General features: G+C 49.3%; 4 pseudogenes; 2 read left to right on the forward strand and 2 right to left on the reverse strand.

Moving 5' to 3' along the window:
* Positions 1 to 2,079: 2,079 nt before the first annotated feature.
* On the reverse strand, positions 2,080 to 2,198 carry LOC142580558 (5S ribosomal RNA; annotated as a pseudogene).
* Positions 2,199 to 7,594: 5,396 nt separating this feature from the next.
* LOC142580492 (5S ribosomal RNA) lies at positions 7,595 to 7,713 on the reverse strand (annotated as a pseudogene).
* Positions 7,714 to 8,971: 1,258 nt separating this feature from the next.
* LOC142580554 (5S ribosomal RNA) lies at positions 8,972 to 9,090 on the forward strand (annotated as a pseudogene).
* A 5,312-nt stretch (positions 9,091 to 14,402) lies between these two features.
* On the forward strand, positions 14,403 to 14,521 carry LOC142580559 (5S ribosomal RNA; annotated as a pseudogene).
* The last annotated feature ends 5,062 nt before the right edge of the window (positions 14,522 to 19,583 follow it).

Here is a 19,583-nt window from a genome sequence, read left to right on the forward strand (position 1 = left end):
TCGTTTTCCTAATGTCATCGATCCATTTACCAGGCGCTTTGCATTCTTTCTCGAGCAGTTTTGCAAGCATAGACCTTAGATTACGTTCATTTAGTTTCTCCTCGTACGCCATAGAACAAGACCGCTCTATTGCTTTTATTTTAAGTTGTTCCTTACAAAATTCCCACTGTTGCCATGTTTTCAGTTCTTTATGAGGCTCTATTTTGCCGATTTGTTCAATTACCGCACGGTTGAAAGCATCGTCTTTAATCAGCTTGTTATTTATCTTCCACAGTTCCCAGCTAAAAGCACTGCCTCGTTTTTGTGCCCCAATCCCGCACTCTACTAAACAGTGGTCTGAGAAAGACACCGGCACTACTTGATAACTGTTGCATTTTGGAATCACGTCCAGCATTACATAAGTGCGGTCTAGAAGGGCATGAGTTGCACGCTTGAAATGTGTGTACTTCACACCACCCGCGCCTTGCATACACTCCGCCACATCCTCAAGGTTCCATTTGTCTATGATTTGCGACAGTACCTCAGTGCTTGCATCCCTGAACCCCCGATCACTAGTCTTATCGCAAGCACTCAGGACACAGTTGAAGTCGCCCATGATAACCAGCTGTTTATCGAAACTGAAACGCTGCTCAACGCTTCTAAAGAAATTGACCCTTTCATCTACAATATTTCGTGCGTACAAACGCAAAACACGCCATTCTGTATCGCTGAGTGTGAAATCGACAGCAACACACCGACCTGACAAGCACGAGAAATCAGCATGTACGACCAGAGCCAGCAACTTCTTAATAAAAAGGACACAACCAGCAGATATGCCGATGGCATGGCTTACAAAGCATAGATTCTAGACGTGAAACGTCGCACCATGCTCCCGGTCTCTTCCTCACCGTCAACTTTTGTTTCCTGCATCGCCAATATATCAATGTCGTGCTCCGTTAAAAGCCGATACGCCTGACTTTGGTTTTTCTTTCCTTCCAAGCCCCTGACATTCAGTGTAGCTACCTTCAACGGAGATGCAGGAGCCATTTTCGCTAGGAAGTGAAAAGGCCGAGCGCATGGTGCTTACCCTCCGCGTCTAGCGCGTGGCTAGACGCCATCGTTGATGCCGGAGCCAGCCTGTGCAGGCTCCGAACCTTGCACCGTAGTGTGCTGTATCGCCGGTTCGCCTCTCAGACGAAACGTTAGGCCGCTGCCGGAGACTGCCCCGCCTGGCTTGAGTTGTTTTTGCGGGCGGCTCCTCGACGCTGGTGGCTGCCATCTTATATCCTTCGTTGCCGGTGTGGCCATAAGGGCGCTTGGCTGGCGCGGAGACGCTGACTGCGCCGCCGCCGTTCGGGTCCGCGTTCGGCGAGCTGTTCGCTGGTTCGACGACCCTGGGTGCCGGAACGCTCTTCCCATTCTCCGACGCCTTCGCCCGAGACGCAGGCAATTTATTCTCCTCGGGGTGCGTATCTCCGTTGGTTGACGTGCTTATGTCACCACTGGCAAGCCCCAACGGGTCGGTCACTACTGCTGGCTTGCCCACTTCCTCGGCTCCTTTCGCGGAAGAGGCAGCATGCTTTGGCCGATGGCAAGGATGCGTTGTTTATGACTGCACCTGTATCGTGCTATGTGCATTCATCGAATGTATTGCTACAGCACCTACGCGGCAGTCTTTCCGTGAACAATACACGCACGCGTCGTGTATGTTGATTACTCCGTTTGTGGTCGTTCGCTGCATGCGTGAGTGCTAGTCGTGCTCAGAAAAACAAGAGGGCGAGCGCAACATTTTGCGCGCGTTGCAGCCCACGATGTGCCACTTTATTGATGCGTTGTCATTGAGCTGTATGCGGGTGTGATAGGTAAGCGGTTAGAAGCTTGTGCGACTAAATTTTGCATCATTACGTATAACGCTTACCACCGTCATTCCGCGTACCATATCGCGTAGTGGCCTGCATATTGTTTTTATACTTCTGCGTTGGCTCTACCAGCAGGCTCCAGTTGAACGTAAGTAACAGTAAATGCAACCACCCACACGTTAGTGTAAAAGGAAAAAAAAGACGTCACAGAAGCACGCAATAAAAAAGGAAGAAAGATGGGTGCCATGAGCCCTCGGTGTTCCCAGGTGGTCTCCCTCACAAGTACTGACCGAGCCCAATGCTGCTTAGCTTCGGGGATCGGACGAGAACCGGCGTATTCAGCATGGTATGGTCAATCTTGTTCTTTTTTTATTTATTGGCGGTTTTCGATATAACATCGAACATATAAGTTCAACACTCATATCACAAATGCAAGCCTCTGCCAAAGAAAAAGAGAACGCACGAAAAAGAAGGGGGGCAACTAAGCGGTCCGTCCGCATAGGACTGACGTTGTCATATTGAAATTCCTTCATGACTGTCAGAGGTTCGAGCCTCAACAGCCAATCCGGTAAACATTCTTGCATTTTCTGCAGTTCATTAATTGCGACATACACTCTCTGAAATATATACGCGCAGGCCGCGCATCAGCATCGCAGTGGTACCCGGCCATGCGAGCCCGCCATATGCAGTGGAGAGCAGTCAACATAATAAAATCATACGGAACTCCGTCTTCATCCTTAATTAACAGATACCTGATCCCTTGGGGTTGAACAGTAACTCCATTTCAGCGTTCGCTTTAACACGTCCCATAAGAAAACCGCCGCCCAGCAATGCAAGAAAACATGATCTATGTTCTCCGGCTTCTTGCAGATCAAGCAGTGTGATCCCCACGGCACAAGACAGCCTCCTTCTGCCACAAATGTTCTCACAGAGAGAGTTCCCGTGTGGAGCTTCAAAAAGAACGTTTTTACCCCTGGTGGCGCCTGCATACGCTTCACTCGTTTAAGGACGTCCAGTCCTGGCCCTCCACTGTATATGGCTCTGTATAACGGCACTGGGAACACAATGTCGCACACATCTTCATACAGTGTTTTCCTTTTCACGTGGCACAGATAATCGTTTGAAAAACGAACTGAAAGGAAACGCACACTGTCGGCCACTTCCTTAAAATAACCACGCAGTGTTCCGGTCATGCTTGCCGTACTAACAACATATGCAGGCAGTGCGTCGCTCAACCTGAGCTGACATACTGTGCGCAAAAAAGTATCGCGCACATCGCGAAAAAACAAAAAGCGGTTGACAAGCTGTTGAACAAAAAGATGCGCCAAGCCCAGCCCCCCTTCCTTCACGTGCCTGAACAGATTTGTTCGGCTACACCTTTCCCAGGTAGAGTCCCAGATAAAAACCGCGAACACTCTGTGCAGCTTTTGCACGTTTACCATTGAACAGTACAACGTCTGCATGACATACCACAACTTCGTAATAAAAGAACATGTTACACACAGTTGCCTTTGCGAAAATGGACAAGTTGATGCCTTTCCACCTCTCTGCTTTTTGTCTAGTTTCTTTTGCTTGGTTCATCCAGTATTCGTCGTTATTTTTGTAATGGTCCATGGGAACACCTAGATACTTGGTTGGGGTTTTCATCCAGTTCACATTTGCAAAATTGTCCGGGGCCGAAGGCCACTTTCCGTGCCACAAACTGAGGGACTTCCCCCAGTTCACTCTACTGCCCGTCACACCACAAGAACTTTTCACTACGCTTATCGTTTCCGTTACACTTTGTTTGCTTGTACAACACACTGCGATGTCATCTGCATATGCCTAGAGCTTGACTTCTGTGTCTGCCAAGCTATAGCCGCGTATTTGATAATTTTCAATTATGCCCAAACACATAGTTTCTATGTAAATTCCAAACAAAAGAGGACTGAGGGGGCAGCCCTGACGCACAGAACGCATGACGTTAATGGGGGCCCCCAATGATTTATTCACAATTAAGCGTGTTGTGCAGTTCTGGTACGCCAAGGGCACTCCCTCAGCGATGATGGAACCAATATTAACATGATCCAAAATGGCAAACAAAATATCATGCGAGACACAATCAAAGGCTTTCTCGAGGTCGAGCTGAAGCACTGCGACTCCACCCAAGGTGACGTCACAGCACTCGAGCACGCACCGCATCGTGTGAATATTCGAAAAAAGTCGACCTTCCTTTGATCCCACACGTTCGGTGATCGGCGACAATTTCCTTTATTACACTTTGAAGTCTGGCTGCCGAAACCTTAATGAAAATTTTATACTCTACATTGGTTAAAGACATCGGCCTGTAAGATGTCACTAGCCTAAGTTTCTCCGCTTGATCACTCTTAGGAAGGAAGGAGTATGGTATGCGCTTTGCCAAAAGAAGGTAGCAAAGCTTTGTTCTCATACGCATAGTTAAACAGCTGTGTTAGCAACGGCGACAGTTCCTTCTTGAAAGCTTCATATAAACAAACGCCCAGGCCATCAGGTCCAGGTCATTTGCCTTGATTCAAATCATCAATTGCCTTTCCAACTTCGCTTTCTGTTATTTTCTCTTCTAATCGTTCTTTTGTGTCGTCACTCAATCGCGGCATGCGACCGAGGAAGACGTTTTTGAACTCGCCTACATTCGCTTCTTGAAACGCAAAGAGGGGACTGGTAATACTCTTAAAAACACTTGGCCTATACTCTTACTGTCGTCGGCAGTTGTGCCGTTCCATAGAATCTTATCGACGGGATTCCTTCGACCTTGCGCTTTTTCAAGTCCAAGCGACCTTTTAGTGGGCGTCTCCCCAGCTACTAAGGCATTTGCTTTTGCGCGCACAATCGCATCTTGATACCGTTCTTTGTCGAGCTGCTCGATATTTTCTTTAATGGTTCACACATCTTGTTTATACGCCCCTGGCTCTTCGCACTCAAGCGCTATCAGCTTCTTAAGTGTCTTTCGCAAGCCCCTTTCTTTCGTTTCCTTCCCAAACTTTAAGCAGCTCGATCTTTCACAGGCTTTCACTTTTACGTTTCGTTTGAACCATTCCCATTTCTCTGCTGCTGTTTGACTATTTTCCTCACAAACCTACCTAACGGCCTCATGTACTGCCTCTACAAATGGTTGGTCTTTTAGTAGTAAGACGTTCATTTTCCACAGGTCCCAATTAAAAGCTTCTCTCTTACTCTCCGTGCCTATGTGACATTTCACCAAGCAGTGATCTGAGAACGATACTGGTGCCACAGAATAAATATGGCACTTCGGAATCATGTCTTGCGATATGTACATGCGGTCTAACCTCGCGTGACTACTACCTTGAAATCGCGTGTACATTACTTCCCGCTCCCCCTCCAGACACTCGCAAACATCGTCCAGTTAATTTTCACTAATTAGTTTGGTCAACACACTACTGCTTCTATCACGAATACCGGCATTATTGGCTCTATCCCGAGCACTCAAAACACAATTAAAATCCCCCAACAAAATCATGCACTTATCGCAGCAAATATACAGAAAAAGGTTCTCAAAAAATAAGGTGCGCTCTTCTACAGAAATCGGCGCATATATGCACATGACTCGAAATTCAATTTCACGATAAATAAAATCACCAAAAACAATCCTTCCGGACTGACATGAAAATACACTTTGAACAACAAGATCAGGAAACTTCTTTACAAACAAAACACAACAGGCGGACGTCCCTACCGCTTGACTAACGACCGCATAATATGTAGTCGTGAAACGCCGCACCATGCTCCCAGTCTCCTCCTCTCCGTCAACCTTGGTCTCCTGGACGGCTAGTACTACGCCTAAGCCTTGGTCAGTGACCAACTGTAGGACCTGACTTTGCCTACGACTAGCCGCCAACCCTCTCACGTTTAATGTTGCGATACTAAGTGACGGTAAGAGAGCCATCATAACTAAGGAAAAAAGTAGGCCCGAAGCATGGTGCTTACCCTTCACGACTAGCCCTCGGCAAGCCGCCTCCGGGACCTTCCGGCTTGCCGGCGTTGGTCACCGTCACCACTTTGACAACAGGCTTTTTTTCAGGCGGAATATTAAGTTTTGGCTTGTAGTCCATCCGCATCCCATGAGGCGCCTTCGTCGGTGGCCCCTCGCTGGTGCTGGTTGCACAACCGTGCGGGTCCTTGGTCGCGTCGTGGGGGTGCTTGATTGGGGCACCGAAAGTTGCAGTCTGCTCACCGTCGTTGGTGTCCTCGTCCTGCAGCATCGCTGTCGTGTCGTCATCGGGTGCCTCGTCGTTGACACCCCCCAAAGCATGACCCACTGAAGACAGGACCTGTAGCGTCTTGCTCGTCTTCTCGGCAGCATCAGCCACCGTGCCTTCAGCGCCGACGGTCGATGTCCCATTGACTTTCGCTGTCGGAACAAGGTCTCCGGTTCCCCGCGCGGCATCCTCCGTGTCGACCATGTCCATAACGTACTCTGCAGCAACGTCACTCGCTGCTGGTCCTGTCACAGCTGCGTACGATTTGATGCAGTCAGCGTCAACGTGGCAGAAACGCCTCACCTTGAACAGCGGGTAACTTTACAATCTCGGCGGACGTGTCCCGTGCATTATCAGCGCAGACGCTGCATGGGGCTCCCGGGAACGACCACCATTGCTAGCTCTCCGCCGACGCGCACCTGGTGAGGAAGGTCTTCCAATTTTACGCCGCTCTTGAGCTTCAGGAGCACGGTCCGGGTAGTAGAGGTCTTGTCTCCTCCCATGCCTTGGACACGCCACCGCTCTCGGCTCACCTCTTCCACCTTGCCAAATGTTGCGAACGGCGTCCGAATGTCCTCATCGGAAACACTGTGCAGCAGCCAGTGAAGCCTAAGCTTCACCTGCTGGTCTTGTGGGTCAACAATAACGCACCGTCGTCCCTGCACTTGCATTTCCTTCATGGCCAGCAGGCGTTTTGTGGCAGTGGCATGATTGAGAGTCACCACCCAGACGTTGTTAATGTGGTACCCCTCTATGCATACCACGTCAGGTAGCAGGCCCCTCGGCAATGGGGCGTCCCTGAAGTCTTCAACATTGTAGGGTCTCGCACGTACATCCCCGTTTAAAACACGGTGTTGATCGTTACTCTCCTTTCGACAGTTGTGGCAAAATAAACGGGTACTCCTTGTCTTCGTCGGTAAGCCTGTTTCGACGGCAAAAAGTGGCCGCTGTCGCTGCTCCACTGGAGCCCATGATTCTGCTGACCGCTCAGATCGGCTGCCGGAAGCAGAACGAGCATGGTATGGCCGATGGCAAGGATGCGTTCTTTACGACTGCACCTGTATCGTGCTATGCGCATTGGCCGAATGTATATAATTTCCGCCAACAATACACGCACACTTCGTGTACGTGGATTACTCCGTTTGTGGTTGTTCGCTGCATGCGTGCGTGCTAGTCGTGCACATAAAAACAAGAGGGCGAGCGCAACATCTTGCGTGCGTTGCAGCCCACAATGCGCCACTTTATTGATGTGTTGTCATTGAGCTGTATGCGGGAGTGATAGGCCAGCGGTTAGAAGCTTGTGCGACTAAATTTTGCATCATTACGTATACCGCTTACCACCGTCATCATTCCGCGTACAATATCGTGTAGTGGCCTGAATATTGGTGTTACACTTCGGCGTTGGCTCTACCAGCAGGATCCAGTTGAACGTAAGTAACAGTAGATGCAACCACCCACACGTTATTGTGAAAGAAAAAAAAAACGTCACAGAAGCACGCAATAAAAAAGCAAAAAGAACGGTGCCATCAGCACTCGGTGTTCCCTGGTGGTCTCCCTCCCAAGTACTGACCGAGCCCAATACTGCTTAGCTTCGGGGATCGGACGAGAACCGGCGTATTCAGCATCGTATGGCCGATGGCAAGGATGCGTTGTTTACAACTGCACCTGTATCGTGCGATGTGCATTCGCCGAATGTATATAAAATCCGTGAACAATACACGCACACGTCGTGTACGTGGATTACTCGAATGTGGCCGGTGGTGTTGCAACGGAGGCATAATGGTGCTCGGTTCGGCACAACAACTACGGCGAGTTCGCTTCCTACACGCAGCTGGTGGGGTAGGTCGTCGATAGTGAGTCCGGCTCCCAGTTTCATGGCCACTAGGCGGGTTGTCGATGCTCTTTCTGTGATATTACGTACGCGCCATTTGTCCTTCGTTACTTCCGTAACCTTTCCATACGGAGCCAACGCCGCACGCACTTCATCGTCGCTGACCCCGTAAAGAAGCCAGTGCAGTTTCATTCGTAAGCCCTGGTCGTTGGGGTTAACTACCAGGCACTGGCAACTCTTCACTCGGAATTCCCCTTTTGACAATATTTTCTTCATTGCTTCAACGCTCTTGAATGTCACGGCCCAAACGTGATTCATCCTGTACGCCCCCAAAGTGATAGCGTCGGGAAGTGCTCCAAGATTTTCCAAGGCATCGCGAAAATCTTCCACTCGGTATGGGCGCGCACGTAAATCCGCATGAAGAAAAATGGTATCCGTAACAACCTGACCTGTTGCAGTTGAGGCAATACAACTTGGTAGTCCTGGTCGACTGAAGCAAAAGACCTGTTTCCGCGGCTTTAAAGGGCCGCAGAATCCGCTCCTTGGGAGCACACTGCCTGTTAAGCCATGGCTAAGAAGCAAGGGCTTGTTTGTCCCATGGTCAGACAACCGTCTTATATGTAACAAGGAAGAAACTGTCGAACATATTTTTCTTGACTGCCACGATGCCCTCTTTCTTTGGGACATCCTGCAAAGAACATTAAAAAAGGAGCTTCCTATCACTGTGTTCAGAATAAGGTTTTTGCCATGTGCTGAACCTGACGGTGTGCCAGTAGACATGTTGATGCTATTGTATATGCAAAGTGTGTGGCGAACTCGTATGGCTGTACGCAATGCTGATGTTCACGCGAGGTCAGTAATGTATTATTTCATTGAGAGTGTTAATTATCCAAGCGAAGTGTTGAAACTGCTAAGTGATCCACCAAATTGGCTTTCAGTGTTGGACAGTTTGGCTTCGATGAAGCCATTTTAACATGACACGTCTGTCTTACTAACGACTATACATTTTCACATTCGTTTTTATTTCACAATATTTGTATGTACTTGCCAAGCCGGCAAATATAAAGAAAATCGGCCATACCATGCTGAATACAGCGGTTCTCGTCCGATCCCGGAAGCTAAGCAGCATTGGGCTCGGTCAGTACTTTGGAGGGAGACCACCTGGAAACACCGAGTGCTGATGGCACCCTTCTTTTTGCTTTTATATTGCGTGCTTCTAGGGCGTTTTTTTTCTTTTACGCTAACGTGTGGGTGGTTGCATTTACTGTCACTTACGTTCAATCGGAGCCTGCTGGTAGAGCCAACGCCGAACTGTAAAAACAATATGCTGGCCACTACGCGATATTGTACGCGGAATGATGACGGTGGAAAGTGGTATACATAATGATGCAAAATTTAGTCGCACAAGCTTCTAACCGCTTACCTATCACACCCGCATACAGCTCAATGACGACGCATCAATAAAGTGGCACTAAGTGGGCTGCAACGCGCGCAAAATGCTGCGCTCGCCCTCTTGTTTTTGTGAGCACGAATAGCACGCACGCATGCAGTGAACCACAAACGGAGTAATCAACGTACACGACGCGTGCGTGTATTGTTCACGGAAAGACTGCCCCATACGTGCTGTAGCAATACATTCGGCGAATGCACAACATAGCACGATACAGGTTTTTTTTTTTTTTTGCTTCCGGCCACCGAGCGTGACAGACGCATGATGACGGGCTCCGTTGGAGCGGCTTCAGAGGCCTTTTCTGGCTGCGGAAACAGGACAATGGAACAGGAGGGCACCTACCAAGTTGTTCTGCCAGGTCTGCCAACAGGTCGTTATGTTTTAAATACAGTTTTTTTGCACGCTGATATTACGGCCCCCCCGTACCGGATTGAAGATTTCCGTGACGCATTGGCACAACATTCGCTTCTTCCGGACGTTATCGCCCTGGGGGCGTATCGCATGAGCCATGTCTGGGCTATCACTTTCAAGGACGCGGACGCGGTGAAGATCTCGAGCATGGGGGAGCTGCGTATAAAAAGCCGGCGCTGCCTGGTGATTGACCCTGCTTACCAGGACGTTCGACTGAAGCTCCACTGGCTTCTACACAATGTGCCTGGTGCGGACGTGCGTGTCACCTTTGCGCCTAAGGAAAAGTTACCGAAGTAGGCCGGGAGCGCTGGCGTGTGCAAGGTATGACAGAGAAGGGCTCAACTGCCCGGCTCATCACCCTCAAGTTGAAAGCGGGCGTGAAGTTGGATTACTTGCCGCACCAGCTGAGCGTTGGCGGTGAGTTGGCGCTAGTTGTGGTACCAGGTCGACCCCCGCTGTGCCTTCGGTGTCGCGGTACGGGCCACATCCGCAAGGAATGTCGAGTCCCGCGTTGCGGAATCTGCCGACGCTACGGGCACGAAGAAGACCAGTGTACTCGCACTTACGCGAGCATTGCAGGCCCAGGAACCAGTGAGGACTCGTCTGAGATGCTGATGGACGACACGGATGCGGAGGAAGCAGCCCGTGCAGGTGGACAACCACAGCGCGATACACAGCCATCATTCACGACTCTGGTGAAGCAGAAGGCGGGGCCCTCCATCGCAACAGATGGTAGTGTACAGGCGCAGCATAAGCCTGGAGAGGACGACGTTGACAAAGTGAAGGAGGCGGCGAAAGCCGCGGTCGCCAAAGAAAGCAACGTGGAGACCCCCAACATTGACACCATGGAGACCCACTAGGAAGCGGCGAGCACCATGGCCGGGAAACGTCCGCATGAAGAACACGTCGACGTGAAGCTGCAGCCTAGCGGTGGCGGCGATGAGCCTCCGCTGTAGGCAGGGGGTTTGAGACTCTCGACTTTGAAACCGCGGCCAAAACTTCCGGCCGACACGCGGAAGGCGGGGAAACCGCCTCCGTAGTAGCACAGGGTCCTGGTCAGTGTCAGCGTCGGTTGTGTTGGTCGACCGGTGTGAAGAGGTCCTGGCAGTCGTGAGGAAGGCTACGTCAACCATGAAGGTAGGCACCATACGGATAGAGGCGTTTCTTCTTCTAAGACATGGCTTTTAATCTAATTACTCCACTTCGAGTTGCGACCTTGAATGTCAGAGGGCTGGGAGCAAAAAGGCGACAATACCAGCTTAATCGCCTTCTTCTGGATAACGATATTGATATAATTGCTATACAAGAGTCGAAAATAGAGAGTCAAGAGCACACTGACCGCATGGTGTCTTCCTTTCAAGCAAACTTTCATGTGTGCGTCTGTCATTCTGTTGGGACGTCGGGTGGGTGTCTTCTATTCATCCGTAAGACGTTAAGAGTGAACGTAGTCTGTATTTGCACGCCGAAGTGGTCGCCTTTTAATTGCTGATTTCATTTTTTCGAATTTATGGTGGCGAATTGTTTGTGTATATGCTCCCAATGTAGAAAGTCAGCGTAAATTTTTCTTTGAATCCCTTGAGCCATGGTTGAAAGGCGACAAGATTTTGCTTGTACTGGGTGACTTCAACTGTGTGTGCGCCGCATTTGACAGTGAAGTGTAGGCCGCTGAGAGACAAGAGCTCTCAAGTGTTGAACACTCTTGTCCATGAGTATGGTCTCGAGGATGTTGGCAATGTGTTCTCCCTGGGACCCACCCACAATACACCCACTTTCAGCGGGAAAGCCATGCGAGACTTGACAGGATGCATGTATCTGTCGATCTTATGCCGCTATGCTCTAGTTATGACGTTAAACCCGTGCCTTTCAGTGATCATTGCCTCGTGAGTGTGACTTTCGGAATGAAGGGCAGGAAATCGCGCTCTAACTGGCACTTATGGAAACTGAACGCAAAGCTTTTGGAGGATGAAGGGTTCATTGTACACGTCAAGACCAAGCTATACAAACTGCTAGACGCGCAGCCAGCTAGTTTTGCAACTGAATGGGAGGGGTTCGAAGAGTGGGCGAAAATGAAAGCAATAGAAAAGAAAAGCGTAGCTCGTTATAAAGAGAAAGAAAAAGAAATGAACGGCCAACTAGAATGGATGCTGAGCATGGAAAGTAGCGCGCCGGGAACTTTGACGAAAGAAATACGGGAAATGAAATGCCAGCTCGAAGGAATTGACGCCGAAAGATATAGAGCCGCCGTCATACGCGCAAGGTCTGAAAAATTGGGGGCTGGCGAAACGCCAACACAACGAGCGCTATCAGACGAGAAAAGATACGCTTGCCAGAAAGAAATTAGGAGCATCCGATATGACGGCCGGACTTCGGAAGATGCGAGAGATATTCAGAGCGCTATAGCCGAACATTTCACGGAACTTTTTAGCAATAAGCTAGAGACCATAGAAGGCTTTCATGTAGACTTTTTAAGACTGGTGTCAACACTAGATGACGAAATTAAGGAACGCCTTGAACTGCCTATAACTTTACAGGAGATAGAAAAAGCAATAGACGACCTACCATCTGGGAAAGCTCCTGGGCCAGATGGGCTAAATGCGGCCTTTTATAAAACCTTTAAGCTTCCTGTTGCACAGTGCATGCTCCATGTGATAACTGAGGCTTATGAACGCAAACAGGTTCCATTGTCTTTCAATACGTCCCACAACGTTTTAATTCCCAAGACTGATGATCCGGAAGAACGACTGTTGGTCGGGACATCGACCGATAAGTCTCACCAACGTCCAGTACAAAATATTTATGAAGGTTTTAGCAAAAAGACTGCAGTCTGTGATCCCGAAATTGGTAGGGTCTCACCAGACGTGTGGAATTGAAGGACGTAGCATCGCCACAAATATACATGTCGCACGCAGCGTATTAGAGTGTGTTGATGCAGTTGGTGGTCAGATAGCAGTTATGCAGCTCGGCTTGGTAAAAGCCTTTGACTGTGCCCCCACGAAATTCTTTTTGCCATCCTGGAACATTCCAAACTAGGCGACGTTATCGTAGAGGGCGTTAAAATGGCATACAAGAACTGTACAACCTGCATTATAGATAATGGCGATCTCACTGACAAACTTGCTGTACGTTTTTCAGTAAGGCAGGGATGCGCACTTTCCCCTTGCTTTTTGCAGTGTATTTAGAGCCGCTATGCCTGGCAATTATCAACTCTGACCGAATTTCAGACAGACTGCAGTCATCACACGTGAAAATAATCGCGTATGCTGACGATATAGCGGTGTTTTGCGCTGATACACAGAGCATCTGTGAAGTCACGAGTGTGGTCTAAAAATTCTGCGCTCAGACTGGAAGTCAGATAAATTGGGGAAAAAGTTCCAGTTTTCGGCATGGCGAATGGGACGTCACACCGGGTTGTTTTTCTCGGCTTCGATGGTCCACCTTGCCAACGCGGTATCTAGGAGTGCCCCTGGATTGTTATCGGGATCACAGCTCGTACTGGAAAGAAGAAACTTCGAGAATGAAAGAGAAAGCGGTCGCGTGGCACGCAAGACAGCTATCAATGTTTTCCCGTGCCTCTATCTGTAATGTCTTTTTGATTTCGAAGCTCTGGTATGTCATGAATGTGCTGTGTGCGACACGAACAGCTATTCAAAAGATGCATCATGTGTTTGCTCTTTTTATTTGGGCGTCCAACTGGGAAAGAACCAGCCGAACTAACCTGTTTGTGTCCGATAAAAGCGGAGGCCTTGGCCTGGCGCATCTTTTTTTGCGTCAAGTGGTCTCGCGATTTATGTTTTTACGTGATCAAAGTGATCCATTTCTAAGAACTGTTATGCAAGTGCGCCTACAGAGACTGGAAGCGTAGTCTCCTGTGATAACATCTGTGGTGCTGTGACAGGATACATGCGCGAGGTTGTTCTTTCGTGCAAGATGTTGGAAGTACGTTTCAGCCCTGAATACCTATGTAATGTTAATAAGAAAAAGCTGTACAAAGCGCTGGTTGACGTGATGTTGCCGGTACCCACCTATCGGACACCACACTTTGGAGGCCCAGGGCAAGATATCTTTAAAAGAGTTAAGAACATGCCCGTTAGACCTGTGGTCAAACCCTTATTTTTTTAACTGCATTCCGGTACGCTGCCTGTTAAAACCTGGCTGCATGATAAAGGGCTATTCGTGCCCTAAAGGGCTAACTGCTTGTTATGCAGGAAGCCCGAGACAGTGGAACATGTTTTCCTAGAATGTTGCGATCCAATTTTTTATTGGGATATCCTTCAGAGGACGTTTAAAAAGGAACTCCCTTTAAATCCTTACGGCTGCCAGTACTTACCAGTTGAAAGTGAAGAAGTGCCCTACGATTTAATTATGCTTCTTGGCCTCCACAGTTTGTGAAAAACGCGAATGCAGGTGCGACATGCTGATATAAATATTAGTTCCACACGTAAAAACTTCATCGAAAATGTTGTTTATCATCGCGAATGTTTCAGGGCTCAGGCTGATCCACCAGAGTGGATATCACTGCTTGATGATTTAGCACAAATGAAAAGATTTTAGCACCACTCGCCTCAGCCCAAGTGTGGGTGAAGTGTTTTACCATATGTTACTTTCTATTACACGTCCAAGACGGCAATAAAGAAACAGAAATCTGCCATACCATGCTGCACACGCCGGTTCTCGTCCGATCCCCGAAGCTAACTAGCATTGGGATCGGTCAGTACTTGGGAGGGAGACCACCAGGGAACACCGAGTGCTGATGGCACCCTTGTTTTTGCTTTTTTATTGCGTGCTTCTGTGACGTTTTTTTTTCTTTTACACTAACGTGTGAGTGGTTACATTTATTGTCACTTAGGTTCAACTGGAGCCTGCTGCTAGAGCTAACGCCGAAGTGCAAAAACAATATGCAGGCCACTACGCGATATTGTACGCGGAATGATGACTGTGGTAAGCAGTATACGTAATGATGCAAAATTTAGCCGCGCAAGCTTCTAATCGCTTACCTATCACACCGGCATACATACAGCTCAATGACAACACATCAATAAAGTCGCACTTTGTGGGCTGCAACGCGCGCAAAATGTTGAGCTCGCCCTCTTGTTTTTGTGAGCACGACTAGAACGCACGCATGCAGCGAACAACCACAAACGGAGTAATGAACGTACACGACGCGTGCGTGTATTGTTCACGGAAAGACTGCCGCGTACGTGCTTTAGCAATACATCCGGCGACTGCACAACATAGCACGATACAGGTGCAGTCGTAAACAACGCATCCTTGCCATCGGCCTCTTTCTACTTCCTTACGCTTTCTACTTCCTTACGCGCTATCGAACGTTCGCAGGATCATAAGCTCCGCTGGAGCGGCGTTTGGGGCCCTTGACGACCGCGGAAACAGGAGCAGCGTCAAAGACGAAAAGGACTACGAGATCGTGCTGCAAACTCTGCCCACCGGTCGTGTTGTTTTAAACACGTTGTTTTTGCACGGCGGCGTGTGGGTGAGGCCCTACAGGGTCGAAGATTTCCGAGACGCCCTCGCCAACTCTAGTGTGCTCCCCGAGGTCGTGGCGTTGCGAGCGTAGCAGATCACCCATGTGTGGGTAGTGACGTTCAACAGCGCGGAAGCCACAAGGAAACTGGCTGATTTCAAGGAGCTGCAAGTTAAAGACCGCCGCTGCACTGTTATTGACCCTGAGGACCAGAAGGTTATACTGCGCCTGCGTTGGATGCTCCACGGAGTGCAAAATGAAGACACCCGGACTGCTTTTGCGGCGTTCGGGAACGTAACCGAGGTGACGCGGGAGCATTGGCGTGTCCAAGGCATGAGAGAGAATGGCTCAACCACGAAAACAGTGATGCTCAAGCTCAAGCCGGGAATGAAGGTGGACGACCTGCCCCACCAGCTTCGAGTCGCCGGTGAGTTGGCCCTTGTGGTGGTACCCGGGCGGCCGATGCAGTGCCTGCGCTGCTATGGCACGGGCCATGTTCGCCGCGACTGCAAGGTGTCCAGGTGCTCGAAGTGCAGACGCTACGGACACTCGGACGCTGACTGCGTCCGTACCTACGCGTCGGCTACCGGGCTGGGAAAGACGGACGAGAACGCGGAACTCATCGAGAGAGAGAGAGAATAAACTTTATTCATGAACCCCGGTCCGGGTTCGCCCGCTTTGTTCTAGTTGTTTGCCAAGCCGAACGTCGTGATGAGCTCGATCATGGCACGTATGTAGTCGGAGGAGGAGTCCGCCAGCTACTCCTCAAGTGTCGTTGGTCTACGGGTGGGTGAGAGTTTGGCAAGGCTAGCCTGAATAGCGAGACGGCTTCCCGGACAATTCCACAGCATGTGAGCATTATCCGGGAAGCCGCCACATGCCATGCAACAAGGTTTACCAGGTAATCCTTGTATGTAGTGTTGGAGGTGTGGGGACAAGAGAGAGTGCGTCTGTGAACGTCTCCATAGTACCGCGTCTCTTCGATGCATGTGTGTATCCGCTTTGGATACTTCATGGAGTCGTTTAGTAAATCGTTAAGTTTTTCGCGCCTTTCCGCCCGCGCGAAGGCATATTGCTCATTCAGACTCAGTGGGTCCGGCCAGCACAGAGGAGGTCCCGGGAGATTTGCGCTGGATGTGGCATGTGCCACTTCGTTCCCTGTGTGACTCGGACTCCACTGAATGCGCATTCTATTGTTAGGGTGTGCGTTGAGGTGCGTTGTTAATGCTGAGTGTAGTGCCGCGGAAACGCTTCTGGCTGCGAGTGCCCTGGCAGCCTGGCTATCTGTTCGAATGAGCAGATTTCGTTCGCGTGGATTTGGCATGGTCGTGGCTTCCACGACAGCTGTAAGTTTCGCTTTATGTTGTGACGTAATATTGCAGTGTAGGCCCCAGGATAAAGGTGTAGAATCGGTTGCCACCCCTGTGCGGAAGCCTCGATTATTTGGAGAGGCGTCCGTGTATAGGATCCAGTCTTCGGTGTCGTCGTTGAGGTGTAGTGCTCGACTTTGTCGTCATTCTGGTTGTGTGTCTGCCCCCATATTTCGAGGTATTGGGTTGACGGTAGTATGGTCTAGCGTGTCCCACAGGGGATATTGTTGTTCCCTGTCTGGACATTGTGGGACATCGTAGCCTAGAGCACGCATAAATGCCCGTCCCTGTTTAGATGGCTTCAGACGACTAAATTGTGCCTCTTGGTGGAGTTGTTTCAGCTCATCCAGTTCAGGCAGCGCTGCCGTCTCATCAACTCGGTTGGATCGCGAATATGCAGGGGTGCCTAGAATAACTTTCGTTATCTGCCGGAGCATGGTTTCAAGTTTGCCTTTTTGTGTTTTGGTGACTTGTAAGTATGGATATTGGTACATTATTTGAGGTATAGCCAGGGCCATGGTGAGTCTTCTGAAGTGGTGCTCTTTGATACCCCTCACCCTTTGTGTTTTTGTTGTAAGTAGCCTCTTGACTTTATGGAGCTGCCGAATTGTTTGCCGCATCCAAACGTCCGCCTTAGCATTGCCCTGCAGCCAAAAGCCCAGGACTTTCATATGCGTTTTTCTCGGGACAATATCTTTGTTCACTTGTTGTGTTATTAGTTTTCGTTCCTCTTCTGCCCGCGGTTCTCTTTGGTTGGTTACCACTATGTGCTCGCACTTGGCACTGGACAGGGCGAGGCCCCTTTCTTGAAGGTATAGCGCCGTGACATTAATACCTGTTTGCAGTGTCTCTGGAATTTCAGCTGGAGATCCTCTGCTGGCCCAGAGCGTAATGTCGTCCGCATAAATTGTAAAGTGAAGGTCTTCTACACGCCTCAAGAGAGTTGGCAGCTTGCTTAATGCTAGCGAGAATAGTGTAGGTGAAAGAATCGACCCTTGGGGTACACCTCTTGTCAGGTACCCTTTTTCGGACTCTTCTTCGTTGACCTTCACGGTAAATGTGCGGTTTGTAAGAAACCCTTTGAAGTAGTTGTAAAGCTTTTGACCTGGTGGCATGGTTTGCAGTCCTTCGAGTACCGCTTTGGCACGTAAAACCGCAAATATTATTATTATTATTCGAGTACCGCTTGATGGGTAACGTTATCAAATGCTCCTTTGATATCCAACCCCACTACGGCTCTGAGTTGGCTGCTGCTCTGTGCTCTGTATATTTCTTGTATGGCAAGCATCGCATCCTTTGTGCACATGTGCTTTCGAAAACCAATGACTCGAGGATCGACAGAAGTGCAACATTTCTGCTACCATAGGAGTCGTGTTAGAGCCATTCGTCCCATAATCTTTCCCGGACATGATGTTAAAGAAATGGGGCGCAGGTGGCCAATGGCGCTTGGGGTCTTATCGGGTTTGGTATTGGGATCACAGTAGCCATATTCCAGCTCTCCGGTATGTCACCGTTTTCCCAAGCTTGGTTTATGATAGCCAGGAGCTGTTCCAGTTGTGTGTCTGGTATATTGCGTAGCATCTTGTTTGTGATGCCGTCCGCTCCAGATGTCGTGTGTATTTTGCTTGCATTGATGGCTGCTTTAAGCTCCCCAAATGTAAATGGCCGGTCTGCAGGTACCTCGCCGCAATCTTGTGTGAATGGTAGTTGTCGCTTATCTTTCTGTAAGGTGGCCGAAGGGAAGAAATGGTTGGCTATTTCTTCTGCGAAATCGTGCGCTCCAATTTCCTCCCTCAGTTGGATTGCCTCCAGGTGGTTCTTTCTCCTGGGTTGCCCAAGAAGCACCCGAAAAAGGGACCAGGCTCGGCTTGTGTGCCTGTTGTTTCCGGCTTGCTCGCATATCTGCATCCAGTTGTCAGTTGCGAGTTTGTCGGCGTATTCTTGCGCCTCCTTGGTGATGCTATCTATACGGCATTTTAAGCGCTTGTTCTTTCGCCATTTTCTAAGTAGCTTGTGCCGATTGTCCCATAGATTGAGTAGGTGTCTGTCTATTAGCGGGTGGTCTTCAGATCTTTGTACTGTCTTGGTTGTACCCTTGTGCACGATGCGTAGTGTTCTCGCCCATTCTTCCGGTTTATCAGAACGCGCTCCTTGGATAAGACCCCAGAAAGCATCCCAGACTGTGATATTTGAGGCTGTAGTGCGATTTCCTTTAGTCGTGCATTGCTTCTGTGGTACGGGAATTATTATTTCTGTGATGCTGTGATCACTACCCAACGTTTCCCCGGTGTCTTTCCACTCCACTTCCTTACTGTCCGGCCCCAGGTCAGGTCTCGGTTTGTGTCTCTTTTCACTGAATTTTCAATACTAGTGGGAGTTTCTATGTCATTTAGAAGCGATAGGTGGGCATCACTTGCGTTTCGTAGGAGCTGCCTTCCATTTTGCGTACTATGATTGTAACCCCACGCCTCATGGTGGCTGTTGAAGTCGCCTACTCATAGCAAGTCCTTCTTGCCATGCTCTTTGAACAAGCGCGCCCATGCTTTGCGATAAGCCCCTCCTTTAGGAGTACGGTAGGTGTTAATAATGGTTAAGTCGTATCGTTTGAAGAAGCGGCATTTAACCAATACGCTTTCCTCTTCCCCTTTGTTCATATGACTGAGGTCCTCGTGTAAGGCCGTATGTTGGTTCGCCACCAGTGTCACCGTCATTATAGGATGACTAATCGGATCATCATCGGTTCGCCTTCGGGACCGGTGTGTAATACTTGGATAGTGGTAGGCCTTGTAACCCGGTAGGGAGATCGGTGCATTGGTCTCCTGAATAGTTATTACGTCCGGCTTATGCGCAGTGTGTCTGAGGTATTGTATTAGAGAGTTCTTTTTACGGCGTATTCCTCAACAATTGCATGGCCATATGGCAACAGCCGTTTCGTGTAGTGAGTTACGTTTGCTGTCATTAATCTCTAT

The sequence above is a fragment of the Dermacentor variabilis genome, chromosome 4 (assembly GCF_050947875.1).
Source record: "Dermacentor variabilis isolate Ectoservices chromosome 4, ASM5094787v1, whole genome shotgun sequence".
NCBI lineage: Eukaryota > Metazoa > Arthropoda > Arachnida > Ixodida > Ixodidae > Dermacentor > Dermacentor variabilis.